The 17,867-nt window shown below is 49.6% G+C and overlaps 1 protein-coding gene across 2 annotated transcripts in view; it reads right to left on the bottom strand.

Moving 5' to 3' along the window:
• Positions 1-17,867, bottom strand: part of IL34 (interleukin 34) — a 77,317-nt gene that overhangs the window by 58,698 nt on the left and 752 nt on the right. The gene's annotated exons all lie outside the window — the stretch shown is intronic.

Below are 17,867 nucleotides of genomic sequence, written 5' to 3'. Positions count from 1 at the left end.
TCAGGTGATCAGCCAGCCTTGGCCTCCCAAAGTGCTGGGATTACAGGTGTGAGCCACCGCGCCCGGCCAAAAGATTGATTTTTTTTTTTCTTTAGTTGACAGAAGCACCAGGAGCAGTGCAGGTTCTTGAGCAGGGGCGTGGCCTGAGGAAAACATTACTTTACGAAATACTAATATGCAAGGTGAACTGGAGGCAAAAGCTGGAGGTCAGGACACCAACCATTCCCTCAAGTTCTGTGATATAGGAAGGTGACCTCTAAGACGTCGCTAATGGAGGATGGTGTGCCTGGAAGGACCTGGCAGGAAGTTCTGGGGGGCAGGTGGTTTGAGCCACGCTAAGATGGAGAAGCAACTCAGACCCTTTAAGGAACTGCCCCTTCGACCAGGCGCGGTGCCTTATGCCTGTAATCCCAGCACTTTGGGAGGCTGAAGCAGGCAGATCACCTGAGGTCAGGAGTTTGAGATCAGCCCAGCCAACATGGCGAAACCCTGTCTCTACTAAAAATATAAAAAATTAGCCAGGCATGGTGGCAGGTGCCTATTATCCCAGCTACCCGCTACTTGGGAGGCTGAGGCAGGAGAATAGCTTGAACTCAGGAGGCGGAGGTTACAGTGAGCCAAGATCGCGCCATTGCACTCCAGCCTGGACGACAAGAGCAAAACTCCATCTCAAAAAAAAAAAAAAAGAACTACCCCTCCAAGGCCTGACCCACCCAGGCATTTCCTGGCCTATTCCGGAGAGGGACAGCTATATAAAGAATCAGCTCCTTGACAACAAAATGGGTACCATTTAATAGATGCAGGGGCTAAAAACCACATTGCTTACGTTTGTATAGAGTGTATGTTATCATGTAAGAAAACACATTCTGCCTTTAGGAATTAAATAGCTGCATTTTGTAAGAGATGCATATGTTTGAAACATGTTCATTGATAAAATACTCCAGTCTTTCTGGATTAGTCCTTACTTGGCAATTTGTAACAAGAACTAAAAAACTGGGCTAGAGGCAGTGGCTCACACTCATAACCCCAGCACTTTGGGAGACCAAGGCAGAAGGATCACTTGAGCCCAGGAGTTCGAGACCAGCCTGGGCAACATGGAGAGACTCCATCTCTACAAAAAAATTAATAATTAGCCAGGCATGGTGGTATGTGCCAGTGGTCCCAGCTACATGGGAGGCTGAGGCAGGAGTATCGCTTGAGCCCGGGAACTCAAGGCTACAGGGAGCCATGATCGTGCCACTGAACTACAACCTGGACAACATAGCAAGACACTGTCTCCAAAAAAAAAAAAAAAAAAGCTAAAAACTGGCTGAACTCTGTGAGGGGGTAACTTCACTTTAGGAGATGGGCCCCTAGGAAATAAGAAAGTCAGTAATGGCCCAAAGCAGTGCCACTTGGGAACTACCCCAGAGCACAACAGAGGAGAAGGGGCTCAGTTCACTAGGAGGGTTAAGCAGCAGGCACCCGCCTGAGCTGCTCAAGTGATCCACATACAAACAGGTTGAGCTGGGGACAGCCTCTACTGAGTGTGCCTATACCCTGGGTGCTGGGACACTGTGGAGGCAATGGAGTGTTATGGGTACAAGCACAGGTCTGGCTTCAAAGTCCCATCTTCCTCTGTAAAATGGGAATGAGGCTGGTTGCGGTGGCTCATGCCTGTAATCCCAGCACTTTAGGAGGCCAAGGGAAATCACTTGAGACCAGAAGTTTGAGACCAGCCTGGGCAACATAGCCAGACCTTGTCTCTACAAAAAAACAATTTTTTTAATAAAGAGGGAATGAAATTTGCAGTCAGTGGTAAGCTATCATTACTATAAGCCTGACACACACAGGCAATAGGTGCTCCACCCCCATTGCAACTGGACACAAATATTTTTGGTAAGGTGTGGGGGACGGGTACAGACAGGCATATGCGTGGCTGCAGGGGCTCCAGTTTCTGAGGCAGTGGTGGGAAATGGGATGCCAGTGTGCCCAACGCCATGTGGAAGACAGTCACCTCCAGCCTGGGAGGAAGACGCGGGGAGAAGTTGATTTGGCCCAGATCTGCTACTCAGATGCCTGCTTTGCAGCAACTCACACTCCCTGGCTCCATATCACAGCCTGTCATGACCATGGTCCTCTTTGTGCCTCTGGGGATGCCCTAGCCACCTTTCTGGGCAGTCTTAGTCCTGGCATAAATAAATGCTGCTATGGTCTGAATATCTGTGTCTCCCCCAAAATTCATCACCCCAAGGTGAAGGTATTAGAAGGTGGAGTCTTTGGAAGATGATGAGGTCGTGACGGTGAGGCTTTTGAATGGATTTAGTACCCTTATGAAAGAGACCCCAGAGAGATCCCTCACCCCTCCTGCCTCTGAGGCTACAGGGAAAAGATAGCCACCTAGGACAAGGGCCCACACCAGACACCGAATCTGTCAGCGCCTTGATCTTGGTCTTCCCGGGCTCTAGAACAATACACTTCTGTTGTTTACAAGCCTCCAAGTCTGTAAAATTTTCTTTTTTTTCTTTTTTTTTTTTCTTTTTTGAGATGGGGTCTCGCTGTGTCACCCATGCTTGAGTGCAGTGGCACAATCTCAGCTCACTATAACCTCTGCCGCCCAGGTTCCAGTGATTCTCCTGTCTCAGCCTCCTGAGTAGCTGAGACTACAGGTGCGTGCCACCACACCCAGCTAATTTTTGTATTTTTAGTAGAAACAGGGTTTCACCATGTTGGCCCAGCTGGTCTCGAACTCTTGACCTCAAGTAATCCATCCGCCTCAGCCTCCCAAAGTGCTGGGATTACAGGCATGAGCCACCATGCCCAGCCGGATTTTCTTATGGCAGCCCAAACAGACTAAGACAAACCCCATTTCTCCTGAGGTCAGCCAAACAAGGTTAGACTACTCCCCAGAAGAATGTTCCTACGAAACAAGAGAGGAGCCCTGGCACAGTGGCTCATGTCTGTAATCCCAGCACTGTGGGAGGTTGAAGTGGGAGGATCACATGAGTCCAGGAGTTCAAGACCAGCCTGGGAAAAAAAGTGAGAACCCATTGCTATTAAAAATAAAAATTAGCAGGGCACAGTGGTGCACACCTGTGGTCCAGCTACACGAGAGGCTGAGGCAGGAGGATTAATTGAACCTAGGAGGTCAAGGCTGAAGTGAGCCATGTACTCCAGCCAGGGTAACAGAGTAAGATCCTGTCTCAGAAGAATAAGAAGAAAAAGAAGGAGAAGGAATTAGAGGAGGAAGGAGGAGAAGAAAACTAGAGAGGAAACAAAACTAAGAAATTGAAATGCAGGCCAGGCACAGTGGCTCAAGTCTGTAATCCCAACACTTCGGGAGGCCGAGGCGGGTGGATCACCTGAGGTCAGGAGTTAGAGACCATCCTGGCCAACATGGCAAAAGCCCATCTCTACTGAAAATAGCAAAAAAAAAAAAAAAAAAAAAAATTAGCTGGGTATGGTGGCAGGCACGCCTGTTACCCCAACTACTTGGGGGCCTGAGGCAGGAGAATTGCTTGAACCCGGGAGGCAGAGGTTGCAGTGAGCCGAGATCGTACCACTGCACTCCAGCCTGGGCGACAGAGGGAGACTCAACCACAGAAAAAAAAAAAAAGAGAGAGAGAGATGAATTGAAATGCAGCCACCTGGAAATATGAGGGTTTCCCAAGGCCTAGAATATTTGATATGAATCTGCCCAGAGTAGACTGGCAGCCTCCCAAAGCCTCCTCCTCCTCATCTGCACCCACTGGCTTGGCAAGAGGCCCTCCCTTCCAAAACCTGTTTCCTCTTGCCTTGAGCAGTAGCAGCCCTGCCCCTAGATCTTGGCAGAACCAGTGTGTTCTGCTTGAGCTCTTGAAGAGGAAGGGGGTCCTCCCCAGAAAGTCCTCTTTGGGCCCTTGACCCTCCCTAAGAGATAATAACACCTGCCAGGCAGAATTCTTATGAGCATTAGATATTGAGCTTGGATTAGATTAGAGCTTGAATATACACATACAATCTTCAGAAGGACCCATAAGAACCAGGCATCAGTAACTGTCTTTGGATAGATGAATGGAGGCCTAGGGAATGAGAAATAGAGGAAGCTACTCTTCACTACAAACCAATCTCTCTACATTGAATGTTTTTACTGTATGCACATATTACCTATTTGAAATTGAAAGCACAATGCCATTTATATTAGCACCCCAAAAATAAAATTCTTCACTATAAATCTAACAAAATATGTACAAGATCTGTATGAGGAGTACTATACAACCCTGATGAAAGAAAGCAAAGAAGATCTAAATAAATGGAGAGATATTCCATGTTCATGGATAGGATGATGCAATATTGTTAAGATGTTTGTTCTCCCCGACTTTGTAGATTCAATGCAACACAATAAAAATCCCAGAAAGTTATTTTGTGATATCTACAAGGTGATTCTAAAGTTTACATGGAGTAGCAAAAGACCTAGAAGGACAACACAATGCTGAAAAAGAAGAACGGATTTAGAGAACTGACACTCCCTGACTTCAAGACTTACTTAAAGCTATAACAATCAAGATAGGGTGGTATCGGTGAAAGAACAGACAAATAGATCAATGGAACAAAAGCGAACCAAGAATAGACTCACACAAATATAGTCAACTGATCTTTGACAAAGGAGCAAAGGCAGTTCAATGGAAAAAGGATAGTCTTTTCAACAAATGGTGCTGGAATGATTGATCATCCACATGCAAGAAAAAATCTAGATATTGCCAGGTGCACTAGCTCACACCTCTGGTCCTAGTGCTCCAAGAGGCTAAAGCAGGAGGGTTTCTTGAGGGCAGGAGTCTGAGATCAGGCTGGGCCACATAGCAAGACCCCATCACCACAAAAAAAAAATAGAAAAAAATAGCCCAGCATGGTGGCATGCACCTTTAGTCCCAGCTACTCGAGAGGCTGAGGTGGGAGGATCACTTGAGCCCAGAGTTCAAGACTGCTATGAGCCACGATCGTGCCATTGCACTCCAGCCTGGACAACAGAGTGAGATCCTGTCTCAAAAACAACAACAAAAACAACAAACTAGGTACTAAGAAATCTTGATTCTAAGGTCTGACCTTAGACCTTAGACCTTTCACAAAAATTTATTCAAAATGAAACTTGAACCTAAACATAAAATGCAAACTATAAAACTTCTAGAAGATAACATAGGAAGAAAATCTAACTGATCTTGGGGTTGGTGATGTTTTTCTATATATCAAAAGCATGATCCTTGAAATAAAAAATTGACATTAGACTTTATTAAAATTAAAAGCTTCTGCTCTGCAAAAGACACTATTGCTAGGAAAAATGATAAAATATTTCCAAAAGACATGATAAAGACCTTGTATCTAAAATATACAAAGAACTCTTAAAACTCAACAATAAGAAAACAACCCAGTTAAAAAATGGACAATAGGGCCGGGCGCAGTAGTTCATGCCTGTAATCCCAACACTTTAGGAGGCTGACACAGGAGGATCACTTGAGGTCAGGAGTTCGAGACCAGCCTGGCCAATATGGTGAAACCCCGTCTCTATTTATTAAAAAAAGAAAAAGAATAAAACTGTGTTTTTAAGAAAAATTTAAAAAATAGGGTCAGGCGCGGTGGCTCATGCCTGTAATCCCAGTACTTTGGGAGGCCGAGGTGGGCAGATCATTAAGTCAGGAGTTCAAGACCAGCCTGACCAACATGGTGAAATCCCGTCTCTACTAAAAATACAAAAATTAGCTGGGCATGGTGGCATGTGCCTGTAATCCCAGCTACTCAGGAGGCTGAGGCAGGAGAATCGCTTGCACCCAGGAGGCAGAGGCTGCAGTGAGCCAAGATCGCGCCGCTGCACTCCAGCATGGCCGACAGAGTGAGACTCCATCTCAAAAAAAGAAAAAGAAAAAATAAACCAATAAATAAATAAAACTGCTTTGTAAAAGTCTACTGATTTTTTTTAAGGAAGTTTAAAAGCTATTTTTAAAATAATTATTCAGCAACTGGTATAGGCTTTGCAGGCAGACAACCCAGGATTCAAGTCTCAGAACCCTGAGCCTGCCAAGCTTCCTCCACTGGGGTTTACAGCCACACCTTCCAGGGTTGGGTTAAGGGTCCCAGAACTCTGTCACAGCAGCATGAGAGTCAAGTTATGTTGCCACCTGATTCTCACCGGCAGAGAGAGGAGGGGCCTTCTATTACACATCAGGAGGTGGTCGGGGTGGGGTGCACTGGGGAGAGGAACCAGGGCGAGTAGAACAGGAGGCACCCGCTCCAGTGACATCATCCAACAAAGGTTTCCTGCCTGTGAGAAGACACTGGAAAGTGCCTGGCCCCAGCCCAGCCTCAGCCAGGCCAGCAGGCCTGCTGGCCTTTATGCATTGCATGGCTTTACTGGGGCCTGGGAAGCCAGGGGGAGGGCTATGGAATGACCCAGTGTGGTAGAGACAAGAATGAACCTGGAGCAGGTGGTAGGGGAGTAGAAGGACCACCACCTCCCCGCCGCCCCCATGCTCCTTCCCACTGTGGCACCTTGGAGGAGACCCTAAGCAGCTTCTTCATCACTACCTAGTACTACCAGGGACCCCACTCAGGACGGTGGCGAGAAGAGAAAGATCAAATGCACTTTGCTCCTCCAAGCAGCAAGGAGGACAAATACCACTGCCGTTAGCCCCAGCCCAGCCCCAGCACGGAGCCTCAGGGCCACAGCATGGGGAGGGGAGAAGCCAGGCTCCTAGGCTTGACTTAACCTCTCTGATCCTCAGTTTCCTCATCTGCAGTATGGGAATATCAGCTGCACTTCACCAGCTGGGTTGGGCCCTGTAAGAATCTGGGGAGATGGTGCCTGTATAGGGCTCAGCACCCTGCCTGGCACAGAGGTAAATGACAGCTCCCTGTGCCTTCATACAAGGTGACTGCCAGGCAAGCTAACAGGGGTGGGGTGGGAGGACGGTGAGGGCCGTTCTTTTTTTTTTTTTTAAGAGACAGGATCTCACTCCGCTACTCAGGCTGGAGTACAATGGTGTGATCATGGCTCACTGAAGCCTCGACCTCCTGGGCTCAAGAGATCCTCCCACCTCAGCTTCCTGAGTAGCTGGGACTACAGGTACGTGCCACCACGCCTGGCTAACTGGGTCATTCTGGATAAAATGCTGTCCCTGCCGGAGTCACCCTCTGTCCTAGCTATAAGCGTGGTGGTCATCCTGCCTCAGCTCTGGGGACAAAGGAGGGCACTGGATCACTGCCATCAGGAATGGCGTTTATAGCCTATCAGGGGCCAGGTTGGAGTTGGACAAATTGAATCATGTGGACAAGGTCTTGGCACCCAGAGAGCTGAGCTGGAAAACACAGTTGCACAAAAGGCAAAATCAGCTCAACAGCTATGGGACAGACTTAGAGGCCTGGAAGAGAGTTATTAGGAGTGTCTCATTGAATGGCAGGAGAAGGAAGGCATTGAGTGACACGGAGCCTGGCTCTCCCAGTCTCGGTCGGCATTGCCCCCACAGTGCTGTCCTGAGACCCCGGAGACCCAAGCAGGCTGGGGCCGGCTCTGGCTCCTCAGAGCAGCCAGTGCTGACAGTGTGAAGGCAGCCAGAGGGAGGGACAGTGCACCGATGGCGGGGAGGGTAGAGCAGCTACATCTGTACTGTGGGGGTGGCAGCGCAACCCTGACCCCAGGAACTGACTGCCAGGGGCTGGCGTGGGGGGCAGGGAGAGGCCGGCTTGCGGGGGGACGGGTTTGGGAGACTTCCATCCAGGATGGAGGGCTCGAGCCGGACTGCCTGGGTTCGAATCCCAGAAACGCCAGCTGCTGGCTAACCTTGGGCGGGTGACTTAACCTCTGAGCTTTGGTTCCCAGGTGTTGACAGCCCCTACCGCACAGGGCTGTGGTGAGGATTTGAGATCAAGTCTGTTCAGCTTAACACAGCACCTGGCCCAGTGAAAACAGCACTAGCTACTTCTGCGCTATCGGGCTAGACCTGGGACGAGCCTTCCCGCCTGGCTGCCCCCTCCCTCTGACCCGAGCACCACCTTTACACGGGCTTGTTATATACAATTTTTGTCTGGACTGGGTCACATCAGAGAGGTGCACAGCCTCGGAGGTACACAGCCTTGGCTCCACCCCCACCTCACACAAGCACCTCCTTACCTGCCTCCACTAATGGGGAGCTCCCCACTCCACAAAGCAGCCTCTGTTCCTCATGCAGACATCTCTGATCATGAGTTCTCTAGGGTGAGCCCAAATCTCTTCCCTACAACTGCCCCTTCGTGGGAGTGATTTTTCTGCCAGGGACTTTCCAATGTCTGGAATCTGCCCATCCCACACATGCTAGGAATCCCCCAAGCAGGGCCCCATCACGGCTCTAGGAAGGGTTCCCTGAACCCCAGCCCTCTCCTGCCGTGAGCAGCTTCTGCGGAATGGAGTAATGACTTCCACAGGGACACAGATGCCCCTCCCCTGCGTGGGTCTGTCCATCTCTCCAGCAACACCTCCCTGAAGGCAGAAAGCTTTGGATTCCTGCAGACCTGAGGCTAATAACACAGTTCACATGCGTTGCCTCATCCAGTCCTCACGAACCCTGTAAAGGTCCTATTATTTTTTCCCTTGTTTTTAAAAATCATGGTAAGGCCGGGTGCAGTGGCTCACGCCTGTAATCCCAACACTTTGGGAGGCCGAGGCAGGCGGATCATTTGAGGTCAGGAGTTCAAGACCAGCCTGGCCAACATGGTGAAACCCCATCTCTACTAAAAATACAAAAAATAGCCGGGCATGGTGGCAGGCGCCTGTAATCCCAGCTACTCGGCAGGCTGAGGCAAGACAATCACTTGAACCCAGGAGGCGGAAGTTGCAGTGAACTGAGGTCACATCACTGCACTCCACCCTGGGTAACAAGAGCAAAACTCTGTCTCAAAAAAAAAAAAAAAAATCATAGTAAAAAAACACATAATGTGAAATGTACCACAGCTATAAAAAAGAATGAGATCATGTCTTTTGTAGGAACATGGATGGAGCTGGAGGCCATTATCCTCAGCAAAGTAGGACGGAGCAGAAAACCAAATACTGCATCTTCTCACTTATAAGTGGAAGCTAAATGATGAGAACTCAGGGACACACAGAGGGGACAACAGACACTGGGGTCTATCTGAGGGTGGAGGGTGGGAGGAGGGAGAGGAGCAGAAAAGATAACTATTGGGCACTGGGCTTAATTCCTGGGTGATGAAATAATCTATACAACAAACCCCCATGACACGAGTTTGCCTGTATAACAAACCTGCACATGAACCCCTGAACCTAAAACAAAAGTTAAAAAAAAAAATTAACCATCTTAACCATTTCTTTTCTTTTCTTTTTTTATGACACAGTCTCACTATGTTGCCCAGACTGAAGTGCAATGGTGTGATCTTGGCTCACTGCAACCTCCACCTCTGGGGTTCAAGTGATTCTCCTGCCTCAGCCTCCTGAGTAGCTGGGATTACAGGTGCCCGCCACCACGCTTAGCTAGCATTTTTGCCACCATTGTCAGATAGCATTTTTTTTTTCCAGTGGCATTAAATACATTTATATTATTGTGTTACCATCACCACCATCCATTTCCAGAACTTTTCATCTTATAAAACCAAACTTTATATCCATTCCTCCTTCCCCACCCCCAGCCCCTGGCAACCACCATAGAAACATTCTACTTTCTGTTTCTATGAATCTGGCTACTCTGGCTCCCTTACATAAGTAGAATCATACAGTATTTATCTTTTGTGCCTAGCTAATTTCACTTTATTTCCTCAAAGTTCATTCATACTGTAGCATGTGTCAGAATTCCCTTCTTTGTAAGGCTGAATCATACCACATTGTGTATATTTATGGCACATTTTGTTTTTCCATTCATCTGTTGATGAACACTTCAATTGCTTCTACCTTTTAGCTACTGTGACTGATGCTGCTATGAACATGGGTGGGCAAATATCTCTTTGAGACTCTGCTTTTATTTCTTTTCGGTATATATCCAGAAGTGGGATTGCTGGATTTTATGGTGATTCTATTTTTAACTTTTTTGTTTTTTAAATGAAGTTTCACTCTTGTTGCCCAGGCTTGGAGTGAAATGGCGTGATCTCAGCTCACTGCAACCTCCACCTCCCAGGTTCAAGTTATTCTCCTGCCTCAGCCTCCCGAGTAACTGGGATTACAGACATGTGCCACCACACCTGGCTAATTTTTGTATTTTTAGTAGATATGGGGTTTCGCCATGTTGGCCAGGCTGGTCTCGAATCTTGAACTCCTGACCTTCAGGTGATCCACCCACCTCAGCCTCTCAAAGTGCTGGGATTACAGGCATGAGCCACCACGCCCGGCCTCTATTTGTTAATTTTTTCAGGAACCACTAAACCAGTTTCCACAGCAGCTGCACCAGTTAACATCCCCACCAACTGCGCTCAAGGTGCCAGTTCCTCCACATCCCACCAACACAGATTGTTTTCTGTTTGTTTTTGAGACAGGTTCTCACTCTGTCACCCAGGCTGGAGTGCAGTGGTGCGACCTCTGCTCACTGAAAGCTCCGCCTCCTGGGTTCAAGTGATTCTCGTTCCTCACCCTCCTGAGTAACTGGGACTACAGGCGTGCGCCACCACGGCCCTCTAATTTTTGTATTTTTAGTGGAGCCAGGATCTTGCCATGTTTGCCAGGCTGGTCTCGAACTCCTGGCCTCAAGTGATCCGCTCGCCTTGGCCTCCCAAAGTGCTGAGATTATAGGCGTGAGCCACCGTGCCCGGCCATTTTCCGTTTTGTTTTTCAATAGCCATCCTGAAGGGTGTGGGGTAGTGTATTGTAGGGAGATTCTGTATTTTTCCCCATTTTAAGCTTAGGAAAGTAGGACTGGAGAGGCATGGTGACTCTGCCAAGGTCCCATAGGCGGCAGGTGGCAGAGCTGGGATTCAAACTCAGTGCTGTCAGCCGGGCGCGGTGGCTCACGCCTGTAATCCCAGCACTTTGGGAGGCCGAGGCGGGCAGATCATGAGGTCAGGAGATCAAGACCATCCTGGCTAACATGGTGAAACCCCGTTTCTACTAAAAATGTAAAAAATTAGCCGGGTGTGGTGGCGGGCATCTGTAGTCCCAGCTACTCAGGAGGCTGAGGCAGGAGAATGGCGTGAACCCGGGAGGTGGAGCTTGCAGTGAGCTCAGATCCCGCCACTGCACTCCAGCCTGGGCGATATAGTGAGACTCTGTCTCAAAAAAAAAAAACAAAAAACAAAAAACAAAACTCAATGCTGTCTGCGGCTGTGTGGTGCTCTCAGCAGCCTCCATACCCACAAATCCTTGCTGCGCCACTGCTTAGTGGCCGCCCTAGGGCCTCCAGCATTGATCTCCACCCAGGGCCTGGCCAGGGAGGAGGCAGTGACCCTGAAGGAGACCACCCCTGAGAGTTGCAAGACTAACCCCAGCCCCTGGATCCCCCTGACCTAGTTGACTGTGACACTAGCTAGCATTCTGGGAGGGGCCTCCATCTCACACAGGCAGGAGCAGGGCCCCAGGGCTAGCTGGGCAGCCCCCAAATGAGCCGGCAACATCTTGGATTATCTTGCAGGAGAGCAGGGGGCCCGCCAGCAGGGTGACCAAACCAGGTGGCCGCCACAGGTGGACCAGGGCACAGCCCGTCTGGGGTCACATCTCATCACTGCCACCTCCCACTTGCGTGACCGTGGGCAAGCTGGGAGACTTCCCTGTGCCTCGATTTCTTCATCTGTAAAATGGGGGAGACTCAGTTGCACCTTGCAAGGAGCTGTGAGCGTTCAGTGAGCAGCAGACACACAATGCCAGGCTGGAGGGCAGGCCCAGGACGGTGCCTGCCATTCCTCCGTACCCCACATCTACCCTACGCCACTCTGCCCTTCACCACGGGACGCATTGGCAGAGCCTTAGGACTAAGGCTCCTCTGAGTGGTAACACATTTGTTTTTGTTTGGTTTGGTTTGAGGCTGGGTCTTGCTCTGTCACCCAGGCTGGAATGCAGTGGTGCAAACACAGCTCACTGCAGCCTCAGCCTCCAGGGCTTAAGCGGTCCTCCCACCTCAGCCTCCCAAGTAGCTGGAACTACAAGCACACACACCACCAGTTATCTTTTGTAGAGACGAAGTCTTTCCATGTTGCCCAGGCTGATCTCCAACTCCTGGACTCAAGTGATCCGTCTCGGCTTCCCAAAGTGCTGGATTACAGATGTGAGCCACCAGACCAGGCCTTGAAGGGATTTTTGTACACCCATGTTTATAGAAGTGTTATTCACAATAGCTAAGAGATGGAAGCAACCCAAGTATCTGTTGACAGGTAAACAGATAAACAAAATATGGTGTATATACATACAATAGGGTTTCATTCAGCCTTAAAAACAAGGAGGCCAGGGCTGGAGGCAGTGGCTCATGCCTGTAATCCCAGCACTTTGGGAGGCCGAGGCAGGCGGATCACGAGGTCAGATCAAGATCATCCTGGCTAACAGGGTGAAACCCCGTCTCTACTAAATATACAAAAATTAGCTGGGCATGGTGGTGGGCGCCTGTAATCCCAGCTACTTGGGAGACTGAGGCAGGAGAATGGCGTGAACCTGGGAGGTGGAGCGTGCAGTGAGCGGAGACTGCGCCACTGCACTCCAGCCTGGGCAACAGAGCGAGACTCCATCTCGAAAAAAAAAAAAAAAAAAAAACAAGGAGGCCAGATGCAGTGGCTCACGCCTGTAATCCCAGCACTTTGGGAGGCTGAAGTGGGAGGACTGCTTGAGCCCAGGAGTTCAAGACCAGCCTGTGCGACATAGGGAGACCCTGTCTCTACAAAAAAAATTTTTCTTTTTTTTTTTGAGACAGAGTCTCCCTCTGTCACCCAGGCTGGAGTACAGTGGCACAATCTCGGCTCACTGCAACCTCTGCCTCCCAGGTTCAAGCAATTCACCTGCCTCAGCCTCTTGAGTAGCTGGGACTACAGGTGCACACCACCACGCCTGGCTAATTTTGTATTTTTAGTACAGACCAGGTTTCATCATGTTGGCTGGGATGGTCTCAATCTCCTCGTGATTGTCCGCCTCGGCCTCCCAAAGTGCTGGGATTACAGGTGTGAGCCACCGTGCCCAGCCTCAAAAAAATTATTTTTTAATTGGCCAGATATGGTAGCACATGTCTGTGGTCTCAGCAACCCGGGAGGCTGAGGTGGGAGGATCGCTTGAGCCTGCAGTGAGCCATGTTTGTACCACTGCACTCCAGCCTGGATGACAGAGCAAGACTTCTTGAGGACATTATGCTAAGTGAAATGAGCCAGTAACGAAAAGACAAATATTGTATGATTATGATTCCACTTACATGAGGCACTTACAGCAGTGAAACTCACAGAGACAGACATCTGAAAGGTGGTGCCCAGAGGCTGGGGGGAGGGAAATGGGCAGTTTGGGGAGTCATTTAATAGAGAGAGAGTTTCTGTTTGGCAAGATGAAAAACATTCTGGAGATCTGTGGTACAATGTGGATTTTCTTAACTCTAGTGAACTGTACCCTTAAAAATAATTAAGATGGCTGGGCACGGTGGCTCACACCTGTAATCCCAGCACTTTGAGATGCCAAAGCGAGTGGATTGCCTGAGATCAAGAGTTCAAGACCAACCTGGCCAACATGGTGAAACCCTGTCTCTACTAAAAATACAAAAATTAGCCGAGCATGGTGGCATGAGCCTGTAATCCCAGCTACTCCAGAGGCTGAGGCAGGAGAACTGCTTGAACCAAGGAGGCAGAGGTTGCAGTGAGCCAAGATCTTGCCATTGCACTCTAGCCTCGGTGACAGACCAAGGCTGCGTCTCAAAAGAAAAAAAGAGAGAGAGAGAGAGAGAGAGAGAGAGAGAAAGCAGGAAGACAAGGAAATAGCAAAGTGCTGGCTCTTGGGAAAGAGGGAAGGGAATAATTGAGAAGATGCCTGGGTGACAAAGCCGAAGGGCATCTGGGACTTGGTGGTGGAGTCCTGGCCAGAGTGTGGACTTTCTCATGCTGAGAGAGGCATGAGCACCCCAGAAAGCTCTGCAGCAGAGCGCTGACTTTTCCCAGTGGCTGCCGGGAAGTCCACATTGGAAGTCTTTGGCCTTTCCAATTCATCATTTTGACCTGAACCTTCCTAGCTATAGGCAAGTCTCGACCCATCCACATCCCCCGGTGTGGAGAGGACCCCAAGGGGAAAGCCTGGCTGTTTTCCAGGCGTGCTGGGATGCACAGACGGAGTTCTCCAGACAGCCCCTGGGAAGCTCAGGAAGCAGGTTCCCAGGCCAGTTGCAGCCCAGTTCCCAGGGGACACTGCCCCTTACTTATGAGACGTGGCCCTCACACGCAAGCATGCATGACAGCTGGAGCCCAGAACCACCCCAGGATCATCCCACACCTGGAGGCCATAGTTCTCAGACTTCCATGGAGTCTCTCTCGAGGTCAAAGTGTCACACTGCCCACCTGGGATAAGATGTCTTTCCCTCTTACGGCTGGGGTCAGAAAAGGCCACGGGACAGTATAGCCTTGGGAGCAGGGGAAGGGGAGTTGTGGCTTCCAGAAACATTGTACAGAACCCTAGAAGGAAAGAGCTGTAAGAAGCCTAATTGCCCTGGGCCAGGCGCGGTGGCTCACACCCATAATCCCAGCGCTTTGGGAGGTCGAGGTAGGTGGATCACTTGAGGTCAGGAGTTCGAGATCAGCCTGGCCAACATGGTGAAAACCCATCTCTACTAAAGATACAAAAATTAGCCAGGCGTGGTGGCACACACCTGTAATCCCAGCTACTTGGGAGGCTGAGGCATGAAAATCATTGAACCCAGGAGGCAGGGGTTGCAGTGAGCTGAGATCACACCACTGCACTCCAGCGTGGGTGACAGAGTCCTCCTCTGAGGCAGGAGGAAAGATCTACATGCTCTGGTGGTGGGGCTGGGACCAGAACCCAGCACCCAGGGCCCCAACTCCCAGGCCAGGCTTCCCTGACCCAGGCCTGTCCTGAGAACCCCTCTCTTTGCAGTTATTTATTTTGAGTATAATTAGAGCCCCTGAGATGCAGGGGAAGGCTGGAGGCACACCAGGCCACCAACAACATCAGCTGCCAACACTCGCTTTGTCCCTCGAAGCCGCAAGAACAGACATCTCAAAACCTGCTTAAATTTCCTCATCATTGCCAGGCGCGGTGGCTCATGCCTGTAATCCCAGCACTTTGGGAGGCTGAGGCAGGTGAATCTGTTGAGGTCAGGAGTTCAAGACCAGCCTGGGCAACATGGAGAAACCCCATCTCTACTAAAAATAAAAATACAAAAGTTAGCCAGGCATGGTGGTGCATGCCTGTAATCCCAGCTACTCGGGAGGCTGAGGCAGGAGAATCAGAGGTTGCAGTGAGCCGAAATCGGGACACTGCACTTCAGCCTGGGCGACAGAGCAAGACTCTGTCTCAAAAAAAAAAAAAAAACTCCTTATCATTGAGATCAAATCCAAATTCTCACTTGATCTTCAAAGTTCTTCAAAATCGTATCCCCACCACCTCCCCTCATCTCATCTCCCACTCCCCTGCTCCCTACACCCAGCCCTGCAGTTCTCCCAAACGTCTCTCCCTTCTCCAAACTCAACTCGGCTTCCATGCCTGCTACGCCAGCTTCCTTCCAATCTCTGCCTAATCAATCGTTCCTCATCCTTAAGCTTGGAGCCATTTCCCAAGCACCCAGGCCGACTGGGCCATTGTCTTTGCTGCTTCTGTAGCAGGGGGCGTGTGCCTATGTCAACAGCAGAGAGACATCTTGTGCATGTCTCTCCCTGGTTCCCAGCACCAGGGCTGGCCAACCCAATCAATGTTTGTTGTCTGAGAAAATGAACACATGGATTTTCTGCCTGTCCTTTATAGCTAATTCCAGTACCTTCCCGAAGGCTCTGGAGTGCAGCCTTGACTTCCACGGTAAGGGCTCCTTGGGGCCAACTGCTTTATCTGTGTGATCTCACGTAATTCTAGGCCACAGATATTAACACGTCCATTCTGCAAATGAGAAAACTGGGGGGTCGTAGAGGTCCAGTGAATGCCCACAGGTGGGAAGTGGTGTGGCCGGGACTGGAATCCAGCCCGACCAGCTCCAGAGCCTACGCTCCTTCTGCTGAGCCATGTGTGTAACCTACCCCGGTGACAGCAGGCTGGGGCTGGGCAGGTGCACCAACAGATGTTCCGGAAACTCTCCAATCTGTCCAAGGATCCCTTAAACCTGCATGTTGAGGAGGGTGGGGCTGACAGATAAGAATGGTGGCATCCAGATGTGAAAACAGAGGGGGATGAAAGCTTGAGGGTCCCCCGGAGGGAGGCCTGAGCCTGATGCTCCACCTGCCAGCCTTGGGACAGACAGAGGCCTAGTCAAAATATCCTCGAACAGGCAATGAAGCCTTTCACTCTAGTTACGATGAAGCTGGGTAAGAATAGGCTCTGGGCCAAGAAGATGTCCCTGACCTTATCAATTTTGCCTGGCTAGTTAAAGCCCCAGGCTTGGGGAAGAGGGGGCCTCCAGGGGTGCTTGTTAAGCGCCAGACCTTATGCTAGATGCTTCACAAACAGGATCTCTGACTTCCAACATCCCTAACAGGTTTTTGTTTGTTTTTGTTTTTGTTTTTTGTTTTTGTAGAGACAGAGTTTCACCATGTTTCCCAGGCTGGTCTCGAAATCCCAGGCTCAAGCAATCCACCCACCTCAGCCTCCCAAAGTGCTAGGCTTACAGACATGAGCCACCATGCCCGGCCCCTAACAAGTTTTGTAACCTCTATTTTACACAAGAACTAACTGAGGCACAATGAAGTTACGTGTTGGAAGTTCATGGTCAGGCAGCTACTGCATACAAACCCAGGCTAGTCAGCCTTCTAAAGCCAAGCTCCTAACCACTACGTTAGACTGTCTCTGTCCCCTTCCTGAGAAATCCCAGGGATCTCAAATCCCCTGCCCAGCCCATTCTGCCACCATGGCCCTGGAAATTAGTAAATTAGTCCTGTAATTCTCATGAGTGAGCTGACCCCACGCATACCATGAGCTGAGCTGCAAAAATGTTCTTGCCCTTGGCCCAGAGTATTCATTCTGGATGCAGAATACACTCCAAGGAGAAGGGGAAAAAAACAATAACTTCAAATACCAAAAAAAAAAAAGTTATTTCCACAGAGTTGTCCATAAAAGTCGAATTATTCATTGCAAAACATCTAGAAGCAACTCAACTTCACCATCAGCAGACAGAGGCTGCCCGTCCAGAGATGGGTCTGTTAACTTGGTGAATACCATGTGGACCTTAAAACAACATCTAGTTAGTTGGTTTATGTGCATTTAAAAATAAGTGCAAAGTTGGCCGGGCATGGTGGCTCACGCCTGTAATCCCAGCACTTTGGGAGGCCGAGGTGGTTGGATCACTTGAGGTCAGGAGTTCGACACCAGCCTGGCCAACATGGTGAAAGCCCATCTCTACTAAAAATACGAAAATTAGCCAGGCGTGGTGGCGGGTGCCTGTAATCCCAGCTACTCAAGAGGCTGAGGCAGGAGAATAGCTTGAACCCAGGAGACAGAGGATGCAGTGAGCTGAGATCACGCCACTGCACTCCAGCCTGGGCGTGGAGCAAGACTCCATCTCAAAAAAAAAAAAAATGCAAAGTTTAAAAGCAGAACACTTCATTTTAATTTCAGAAATCCCATCTGCATGAGAAAGACTTACCTATGCTGTTGACTTTTTTGCCTCTTTCCTTTAAAGAACTTGAAATCAATTAATTTTTTTTTTTTTTTTTTGAGACATAGTCTCACTCTGTTACCCAGGCTGGAGTGCAGTGGTGTGATCTCGGCTCACTGCAACCTCCACCTCCTGGGCTCAAGTGTGTCTCCTGCCTCAGCCTCCCGAGTAGCTGGGATTACAGGC

This window comes from Symphalangus syndactylus, chromosome 11 (genome assembly GCF_028878055.3).
Source record: "Symphalangus syndactylus isolate Jambi chromosome 11, NHGRI_mSymSyn1-v2.1_pri, whole genome shotgun sequence".
Lineage (NCBI taxonomy): Eukaryota > Metazoa > Chordata > Mammalia > Primates > Hylobatidae > Symphalangus > Symphalangus syndactylus.
This window is presented reverse-complemented; position numbering and strand designations above follow the sequence as displayed.